The sequence below is a fragment of the Ischnura elegans genome (assembly GCF_921293095.1).
Source record: "Ischnura elegans chromosome 13 unlocalized genomic scaffold, ioIscEleg1.1 SUPER_13_unloc_1, whole genome shotgun sequence".
Taxonomy (NCBI): domain Eukaryota; kingdom Metazoa; phylum Arthropoda; class Insecta; order Odonata; family Coenagrionidae; genus Ischnura; species Ischnura elegans.
Window position 1 is genome coordinate 15,807,871 of NW_025791657.1, and position 10,621 is coordinate 15,818,491.

Consider the following 10,621-nt stretch of genomic DNA (forward strand, 5'->3'; position numbering starts at 1 on the left):
TACGAAGTAAAGCATTGTTTCAGTTTTATCTAACCTTAAAATACCGTAAGGCAACATCTGAATGGCTGCGCACTGTCAACTTATAATCATGTATGTTTATAAACAAGACAGAAACATGTATGTCTATAGACATGGTGTCATAGTATGAAGTCCACTATACATGGTGAATGACCATGCTGATCATTCACAGGATCATGCAAGCAAAATAGAACATGTTCTAATTTTCACTGAATGGTCATGCTCATGAAGGTTCATTCGCGAATCGTTACGTCATACATGGTTAATGATCATGCTGAATGATCACGCGATCATTCTGCATGATCAGCATCATCAATGAAATCATTAGCCGTGTATAGCGGCCTCAATACACTGCAATAAAATCACAATAACCAAAGATATAATAAACATTGAATACGTGTACTTTATTGACTAACAATATTGAAACATGAACATAAAGCTCCTGGGATGGCAACCATTAAACAAAGCCATCTTTTTTTAAAGGATGATTTTTTGCCTATTTCCTTGAATTAAGTTTCTGAGCTGTTTTAAAAAGATCTAACATATTCAATGAGTTGAAGTATGAATCACTTACGTTAAATCGTCTTTCAAGAAAACGAGCTCTTGTACGTGCTTCATGGCATCAGCTGCACTTGGCTCCTTCGTGTTTTCTGAGTTCTTTCTTAACGTCTTTTTCCACTTCTTTAACCAAAGCAACTTTTTCAGCCAGAGTCTTAAGTTTCATGGGCACGGGTTTTTGTCGACGAGGTCGATGCCATGATCGCTACACTCACTTAATGATAGATTCGCAATGATTTTGTGTCACAGATTATAATTTATACCTTAATTTGACAAACCAAAATTCAAAATATCCAAAATAAAATTCGAATTATTCACCATTTTGTAGCACTGTTTGAATACATATTGCCAGTGACCAAGAAAAATATTTAAATTAAAGTATATTTCGAATTAAAGAAGTTCAAATTATCCAGGTTCCTCTGTGTATCTAATGGCTGTTATTGGTTATTTTTTCATTCGTATATTCTTGTGACTTTCCCTTTTACCACGGATTTGTCCTTATTCTTGGAGAAAACAGATATTTTGTAGATAAGCTTATCCTTCACACTCCGTGTCCCTTTTTACATGAAATGTTTGGGGAGGATTTTTGTCTCAGTACAATATCGTCATAAATGACCGACTACTAACACTGACATCCTCCATTACCATTAACACCGTAAGTGGCTTTGTGTTAACTTACATATTGTTTTGTATGGTGGTATTTGTGAGTAAAAATCGTAGATTTTTGTCCTAGCAGCAATCATCAAAGTGATAATGCCTCCTTAAATTGTTGTGTCCTTGAGTTTGATGTTGGGCATGCAAGTATGTAAATGCACATTATGATGTTTGTCATATATAGCAAAATATCCTTAATTGTTGTGGATATAAAAAATGAATCGTTGACAGTGTGGTGATGGTGTAAGGCATATAGCATACTAGTGATTGCATACGACAATGGGGAACTTGCATGGGTCGAAGATTGCTCTAAAAACTATTTTGAATAAGTAAAATGGATACATTAGCTCTCAAAAATACCTTAAGTTTCTCGATTCAACATCGACAGAAATAAAAAAATTGCATTTAAAATCGAGAAAAATTTCTCTGAGCCGACCACTGCGCGAAGACACCCGAGCGTTGCCGAGACCAGGCGTGACGTCATAGGTGCGTAAACAACCGTAGGGAGTTGGGAAATACGCTGAGCGCATGCTGTAAAATTTTTTGAGGGAGTATTTAGCCGCTAATTGTCACTTTATTTTGTTCTGTTATTCTTGGGCAAGTTTTCTTATTGCTATTGTGCCACGATTTTTACATAGGATATTAATAACACTGGTCAACAGTGATTTTGTTGCCCATTAATTTTCAAAGAATTTAGAATAACTTTATGGCCCTGAATTCGAATATGTCATTTGTTTTGCTAAATTGGCTCTATTTATTGTTACAACCTACAATATGTAGATAAAAAAATCTTCAAAATATTAATTGAGATACATTGTGCACACAAGCAAATGAAAATGAGGAAACATGAAAATAATCACAAAAATGTTGATCCATTGTTCATTCAGCATGTAATAGAAAAAGAAAAAAAACAGTCTTTTAAAAATATGGCAATTAGAGTCTCGAAAAACTCCGCCTGTGTGATTTTCTGTTGTGTTGAACATCAGGACAGTCGCGCTGAAGATTCCAACAGTAGTCTGCCATGATGTGCTGGTCCCATCTACCTTGATATCGTTCTTCCATCACCTGAAAATCTTGATGGAATCTTTCACCATGTTCCTCGCGGTAGTCACCAAGATTGTCCGAAAATCTATCAAGATGGCAGTGGAGGTAATGAATCTTAATGCTCATATTTGCCCCCAAGGTTTTGAAGTTTCTGAGCATGTTTTTCACCAGTTCCTCATTATTATGTGCTTTGTAGTTACCCAAGAAATTCTAGACAGCAGATACAAAACTGCTCCACGCTGATGCTTCAATGCAATTCATAACTTTAATGAATTCCAAATCATGCATAAGTTTCCGAATTTGGGGACCATCAAATATACCAGCTTTTAATTTTTCATTACTGAGTCCAGGGAAGGATTTGCATATATATTTGAAACAGTCACCATTTTTATCCAATGCTTTCACAAATTGTTTCATTAGAGCAAGCTTGATATGAAGTGGTGGAAGAATGATTTTGTCCCTATCAACTAATGGTTCTTTTAGGATATTAGCTGTTTCTGCAGTAAATGTGTCTCTTGATTGCCATGAAACTTTCTCCCAGTGATCATGCTTTTCTCTGCTGTCCCACATGCAGATAAATCAGGGGAATTTTGTGCATCCACTTTGCTGTCCAAGCAAAAAGTAAACCATTTTCAAATCAACACAGATAGACCATTGGTGGTGGTTATAACGAAGTTTCTGGAGAATCATCTGGATATTTTCATACTCCTCATGAAGTTTTGTTGAGTGGCCAATTGGAATGGATGCATAGCGGTTACCATTATGCAACAACACACATTTTAGGCTTCTGCTTGAGGAATCGATAAAAAGCCTCCAGTCTTGAGGTTGATATTTTGTTAGTCCCAGTTTCAATAGATAGATTAGTTTATGCGGTGGGGGATCAGCTCCCAGGGCACTTAGACCTATAGGTCCATTGTGCTATCCACCGATAATGGATCACCCATAGAGGCCAATGTCCTTAACGAAGGACAAAAGGTCCCCAATGGGAAGATCTCTTACTTCCTTGGGCTCTATAGGTGAGCCCAGGTGTCTATATCGAGTCCTCATGATTGTGGGACACTCGCATATTAGATGAGTTGTTGTTTCCTCTCCCATCTCACACCATCTACACCTATCTGAGTCTGTTATCCCCAGCAGGTGCATATGTCTAATTACGTGATAGTGACCCGTAACCCAGTTTCAATAGTATACCAGGAATGCCACTGCAGTAAACAAGTTCATCTTGTTGACTGAAGTATTGAAGTAGATCTGCTTCTCTTGTCCGGTAAGCTGTGATTTTAGTTCCTGGTTGCAGGCAATTCTTCTCATTAAGTCTAGATGCCAAGAGTTTAGAAGACTGTTTAGAAAGACCGAGATCTCTTATCAAATCGTTAAGCTCTTCCTGACTGAAGAGCTGATGTCTTGTGAAGCTTCCTTCGTATTTACATTCACTACTGCTAGTGTTCACGTGCTGCAAATCATCGTCATCTGAAGGGAGTAGTTTTGGCAGAGTGGTGAAGACTGGTACAGGAATTTTCATCGTTGTGTGGCACTGGTCGCCTTGCTGATTCTAAATCGGGATATTCCCACTTATGCTTCTTGTAGCGATTGAAACCTTTCACATTGACCATGCAAAAATAGCAATCATTATGGTGGTTTTTTGGCTCTAGTCACGCCATTGGCACTCCAAAGTTTAAACCCCTTCGTTTTCCATTAGTCCACAGTCGTAAAGACTCCACACAGCGTTTGCAAACTTTATGAGGAGCCCAATTTTTATCTTGGTCTCCCAGTTTAACACCAAAATATGCAAGATAGGTCTGTTTCACAAAGTCAGTAATGTTCTTCCGTTGTTCTTGCGGAGTGTATTCTCCACAGATATAGCAGAACTCATCAGGAGATTTGAAACAACCTTTACGCGAAGAACTCATGTTAATCTATGAAAAGAATAAAATAAGAATATATTTGCAAAAATATGGTAAGGTGGAACTAATAAAATAATATTTATAACAATATTATCTATATGTTACATTTAACTAAGAATATAATGCAGTAACTAATCGCGACATACCTTTTTCTTGATACTGTGAACGAGAAACTCTTCCCTAGGAAAACTTTTATTGGCTATTACACAAACCGCGTTCTCTCACACGCTCTTCCCTCTCTCGACTGCCGTTGTTCGCTTTCGAAATTCGTATTTTCCAACGAAATGTCCAAAGGGTGGGTTACGTATAGAAATGAAAACACGAACTTGAGAATGGTTTGTGGACTGTATTACGATATTGGTTCACATCACTGGATCGGTCACACTCGCTCCTCTGACGCCGCGCCGAAGACTGAGCGCTCCGTCCGTGTCTGAGCCGACGAAGCCCGTCGAACAAAGCCACATCTTGTCACGCCTGCCTCCACACCCCATCCCAATGGTCCCAATAGCCGTTCTGCGCACGACTCTGACCTTCACTGCAACAGTGTGACTCACTGACGCTCCTTGAAATTGTGAGACACATGAGGGTGTCTCAAATTACTACCACGTTCCATGATCTCACCTTCTCCTCTATATTTTGTAACATATAAGACATTACATTTGTACATACGGAGTTACAAAATATAAAATGAATAGGCATACAGATTTGAGGAATCACAACCGATTTACTGATAATTTAACGATTAAACGCTACACGCCAGAGGTAGCATGTATCTAAGAAACTAGAGCCAATTGGGGAAATCCGTTTTCAGATTCAGATTCAGCATACCAAATATACCCAGTATTCGTTGAAATATCTCCGGCAACAACAAAAACTTTTTTTTGTAGAGCTGAGTAATGCGACATCGGGATGATGAAGTGCAAGCGTTTCACTTCGTATGTTTTATTTATCAGAAAAAATGGATGATAACGTTGCCGCTAGTTCGAATACTACATCTGAAATTCATCTACACCTACATTATACCCCGCAAGTCGCCTAAAAGGCGTGTGGCATGGGGTGTGGGGACACCAGCCCTTTTTTTTAGGACACCAAAAATTGTTGCCACAACCCTCATGGGCTTTGTTAAGACAAATTATTGCTATACGTCGGCGGCAAATCGAGATGTAAAAGAAACTTTTGATACTGGAGGATAACTATTGTAAGCTGTGCTGTTGACATTAGAGTAAGCTGTGCTGTTGAATTTGGCAACGCCGTATTAGCGGAGAATGTAGTCCTATCCATCCTACGGTACGAATTCACCGCAAAATAGTCTGCACACAATCCACATGTGAGATCGCGAATCGGTTCCGCTGCCAACACACACACAAGCTACAACCTATTTCAATAATATAGGTAAATCCATAAACAATATGCTAGCATACACCATAAAGATATAGTGGGAAATAGGTAAATACTCTTATCAAAAACTGGAAGTCACTGTCACATTCTTATATTCATAACGTGCAACTTACAATAACAGAGCTCGTTATTATTAGAACAGAACTATTTATTCAATGATTAAAAGTGTTAAATTAGCCATCACAGGTGACTTTTCTCACTACTATTCGTTGAAATGATGGAATGAGAAACTTCACACGCCGTTTTTTTTAATAGCTTGATCGTGAAATGTCATATCTATGGTGAACAACGGAGGGTAACAAGCCACTGAAATTTTACACTACTGTTAGTCATTTATCGATAGCGTAATAGTACTTTTTACAGTGCAATCACGATGGAACACTGATAACCCTTGGCCGATATTTTTCAACCTAATCAAACTTTGTGCATTACAACCACTGGCACTGTGATTATAAGCAGTAGCTTAACGGGAGATGTCACGTTGAAAATAACACTATTTTGGCACAAAAGTGTTCTTTTATGTCTCCAATCAGCGAGCAAAAGTTGCATTGACGGGAATTCACCTCATAATACAAGCACAGACAGTCCGAAACGACGAATTCTCCGGTGCCTACGAATGAACGGATGAAGATATTGTATATAAAAGCTAAGCGGACATTAGTAAACATCAAAATTGTTGTAATTACATACTTTAATGAATGATATGCCTTCGACAACATCAACTTACAATAAACGTATCCCCCTTCCTACGATGGTGCCTCAGACTCCTACAACGATGTTACTTAGATATTATAAAATTTTTGGTTGAACTGCTCTAGTTATATATTTTATGTCCTAACTCAGATATTAATATTATAAATAATACAAAATATGAGGGCTTCCGAGCCTCTATCGTTGGATATTTATCTTTCAATTGAAAATAATCAACACGTCTAGCTTCGTGGGATGTTTAGGCACCTTTGACGTCATCGAGGCTTCGTCGGCAGTGGCTTGGGGGTGAGGGAGTTTTTCCCGCACTTTAAAATTCGTTATATTTATCATTGAATATCTCGCGAAGGAAAACTCGGATATACATGCAGTTTTCTTTGTTGTAATCAGAAAATAATTTTCTGTCCGTCTGTGAAATGAAAAAAAATTCATGCAAGTTCCCATTTCTTGGGTAACAGTAATGGATTTTGATTTTGTTAATTTCAAAACCATTCATACTTTTGCAGTCTCTGATATGATGTTAAAAGGTTAGAATAGACTTGAAGAGTAAGATTTGTGATTTACCACTGACCCATACAGCACGAACGGTCGCAAACTGGCATATAGGCCGTGATTTACCCGTGTTTTATCTTGTGTAAAAACCGTTATTACCCGAGTAGAACTGGAATAAATCTCGTGTATTTATGGTCTTATGTCCGCCACAAACCGGATAATATACGTGTATGCACAAGGAAAGCAATTGGGGGACCGTTGTAGTTACTCCATTCGCCACCAGGGGAAAGCCTTCTTGAAATAGTGTAGTGAATGACCAGAAGATGGCAGTAACCTCGCAATCGGCGGCAAATTCAAATGCGGAATCGAGCGCGCCTGGGATCGCCGCCTACTGTGGAGACTTGATGTCATTTAATAATGAGGCACCCGATATTTGCAATTCCAATTGATTAGAAACCCATGTACGGAACCCACAAAACAACATCGCCTACAAATTGGCCGTTGTACCGTAAAATTCAGTCAACTCGTCTTCCAGCCAAAAATTACTAAGTGACAGACATTTTCCTGGTATTCACGAACTATTGCTATCAATTTACCCATGACCTATATTGCAGTCATTAGTACAGCTGCCAATGGTAGATGAAAAAGGAAAACGCCCTAAAAAAACACCACCTTACTGAATTGGTATGAATAATAATAACAAAAATGAATCCCTCTTGCATGATCAATTCAATCCTAGTCAGTTAGCAGCCATATGATATAATAATGCATAATAATAACATTAACTATCCCTAACTTAACTATACCAAATAAACAGGTAAATAACGAAGCTTGCTAAAAGATCAAAATTAACAAACCAACAGTTCCACACCATTAAACATACGATAAGACTAATTATACTAAACAGGTAATAAGGAAAGGCAACACATTAGTTCAAACATTTTCGTTTATTGACACAGAAGGTTCCTCGGCATAAAATAATTCGTCAGGAAATACATCCATTCGTCTACGACCGGCTTGCTTGAGCCACTTCTGGATTCTGTCCTTCACCGTCTCCTCAGTTATGCTGGCAAAGCCCACATTGCGAACAGCTCCCCCTAAAAACAAACAAAAAAATATTTCAAACATTTTCTCAAAGAGATCAAATAATCATTAAACAACATGATAAATGCCGAGTAGGTTGAGAAATGGGATAAAAGAAATCATTTCACTGTTACACACGTAGCTTTAACTAACAATTTAAATCCAAGGTGATTCAATGACCTCCCAAAAGGCAATGCAAGTAAAAATGAAGTGGAAAATAATAAGTAAAAAATTAAGACAGAGTAAATGAGCTATGCTACCAATCTTGGTTTCACGCATGTACATTCATTTATGGTGATATGTAATATTAATTCCTTTAATATGAAACCTTAATGGAAGAAAACTGTTCACCCTAGGAAGTAACCCATCCACAATCAGATTCACCTTTAATCATGCAGGGTCAACAGACAAGTTGGAATAATTACCACAGAAAATGCATAAATTCTTATGAAACTGCAAATAGCTCATGAAATGTTCAGCAGGTCACGTTTATTTTGTGCATTTAGAAATTTCTAGTTAAAAATGACTTCTCCTCAAATACCAACATGTAGGCAATGGTTATGAATAATGAGTCAAAGACTTAAGTTTGCATAGGACAGAAAAATAAGGAATGTTGCTACTTAAGGGTTTAGTATCAACTAGCAGATCTTACCATGCACTACCATCAGCAACGGAGAAGATTCCAACATGTACTTCCCGCTCCTTTGCCCTTTCCAATTACACTGGGCTGCAAAACTGTTAGTCATTAACCCTTTCGCTGCTGTTCAATCTGCGGAAACCTTCTCCTCACATGCGGCGAAAATGTTAAAATGCGTCTCCTAGGCCCATGGAGCAGGTACTTCCAGGATGGGTGTGGTACACCCTCCGAAGGGTCACTAATCCCCGACCCTATCCTCGACGAACTCACCCTCGCAAGACCGTCTCATCGGCCCAGCCTCAGCGTACCAGCGGGGGCCATACCTCCGGAAAAGTGACCGCTCTGACTGCAATTTGAAAATCAATCAATCAATCCGATCATCGAAATATGATAGTTTTCATCGCACTCCTGCCAATCAAGCAATCAAGTACGTCTTTGAACCGTGTCTCTGCGATAAAAAATAACGATTTTGTTAACTTTGCAACAAAACGTGGCTGCGGACCACCGGAAAATGGCCATTATATCAAAGTTAACAAAATCATTATTTTTCATCGCAGAAACACGGTTCAAAGACGTACTTTATTGCTTGATTGGCAGGAGTGCGATGAAAACAATCATATTGTGATGATCGGATTGATTGATTGATTTTCAAATTGCAGTCAGAGCGGTCACTTTTCCGGAGGTAGGGCCCCCGCTGGTAGGGCCGATGAGACGGTCTTGCGTGGGTGAGTTCGTCGAGGAAAGGGTCCCGGATTAGTGGGTCCCTTCGAAGTGCTTCATGGAAGTGCTGACCGTATGGCAGGGAGGAAGAAAAAGTACGTCCACCGCAGTCTGTCGTGCGGACGTACTAGGTACGTCCACAGCAGTGAAAGGGTTAATTTCCATAGAATTGCATTTACTATGGCAGTCTCGTCCTTCCCACCAACCCTGCTCATATCTTGATGCTATGAAAGGGCAAAAATAACAATTAGTGCTAGGGTTACAATGAAGAAAACAGACAGAATACATAAATATTTGATTTTAACTCACCAGTTTCTCCATTATATCAGGCTGCCTCACCACTGCCATTCCCTCGCAAAACTCAGCCTAATTACCAAATGGTAAATTAAATGGGAGGTCCACAGCCTCCTTGGAGGGTTTTTCCGCTAAAACCTCTGTGAATCCACTCTTAATTTTTTCCATTATTTCCTTCTGGGAAACCTCCAAGCTCATGACCTTGGAACAAAGCCTGCCAAGGTGCTTGTCAACCTCCTGAGAACATATTTTCGTCATTTTCTTATCTAATGCTTGCATGATGTTAAGCATCTTGTCAAATTTATCACTGAGCTCCTTAAGCTCGTTAGAATCACACTTTTCCAATGCCATGGTCTGACCTAGAGCAAGAGAATACTTAAATTAGTTTTATGAACCAATAGACAATTGGAAAAAGTGATATTCCAAAATTATCATCATTGAATCATTCAAAATTTAAACCTAGACACACTCACACTGAGCATCACGGTAAGAGGTTTCTCTTGCTGACGTGTGACATGATGTACTTCTGCCACCTATCGGAAAATCAGTTAATACAATATGAATGAAAAATATGTGAAAATAGGTATTTAGACTGGTGCAAAAAGTAAAAGCATGTCATAATGAATTCTCCATACCATTTCCACACCTGGAACCACCTTCATTCTCCCAACTTACACGTTGGGATAATTGTACTGCCATGTCTGCAAAGGAAGCAAAATATGAGCAATTAAGTTTTAATTTTGACTCATTTTAAACTTGAAAGTTCAATTAAAATTACCGTCTTCACTTGAATCATCCGGTATTGCGGGAAGCAGTGGTCTCGCTTGAGTGACCACATCTTCAAAGTCCCGAACTTTCTTCTTCCTCATCCGCTCCCCCTTACCATACTTCATTTCCTTCCTTTTCCTGATGAATTCATCCACATCTGTAACTTCAGATATGCCCTGCAGTACCTCCCTGGCAAAATCGTAGTCATCTAAATGGTGAAAAAGAAACATCAAAGGCTTTCATCATAATTTTGTACAACACGATAATTTCACATAAGAAAAGGAGCATGGCACAAAAAGATATTAAAATGGATGTCACTTACAAAGAGTCGCTGCAGATGCATGAG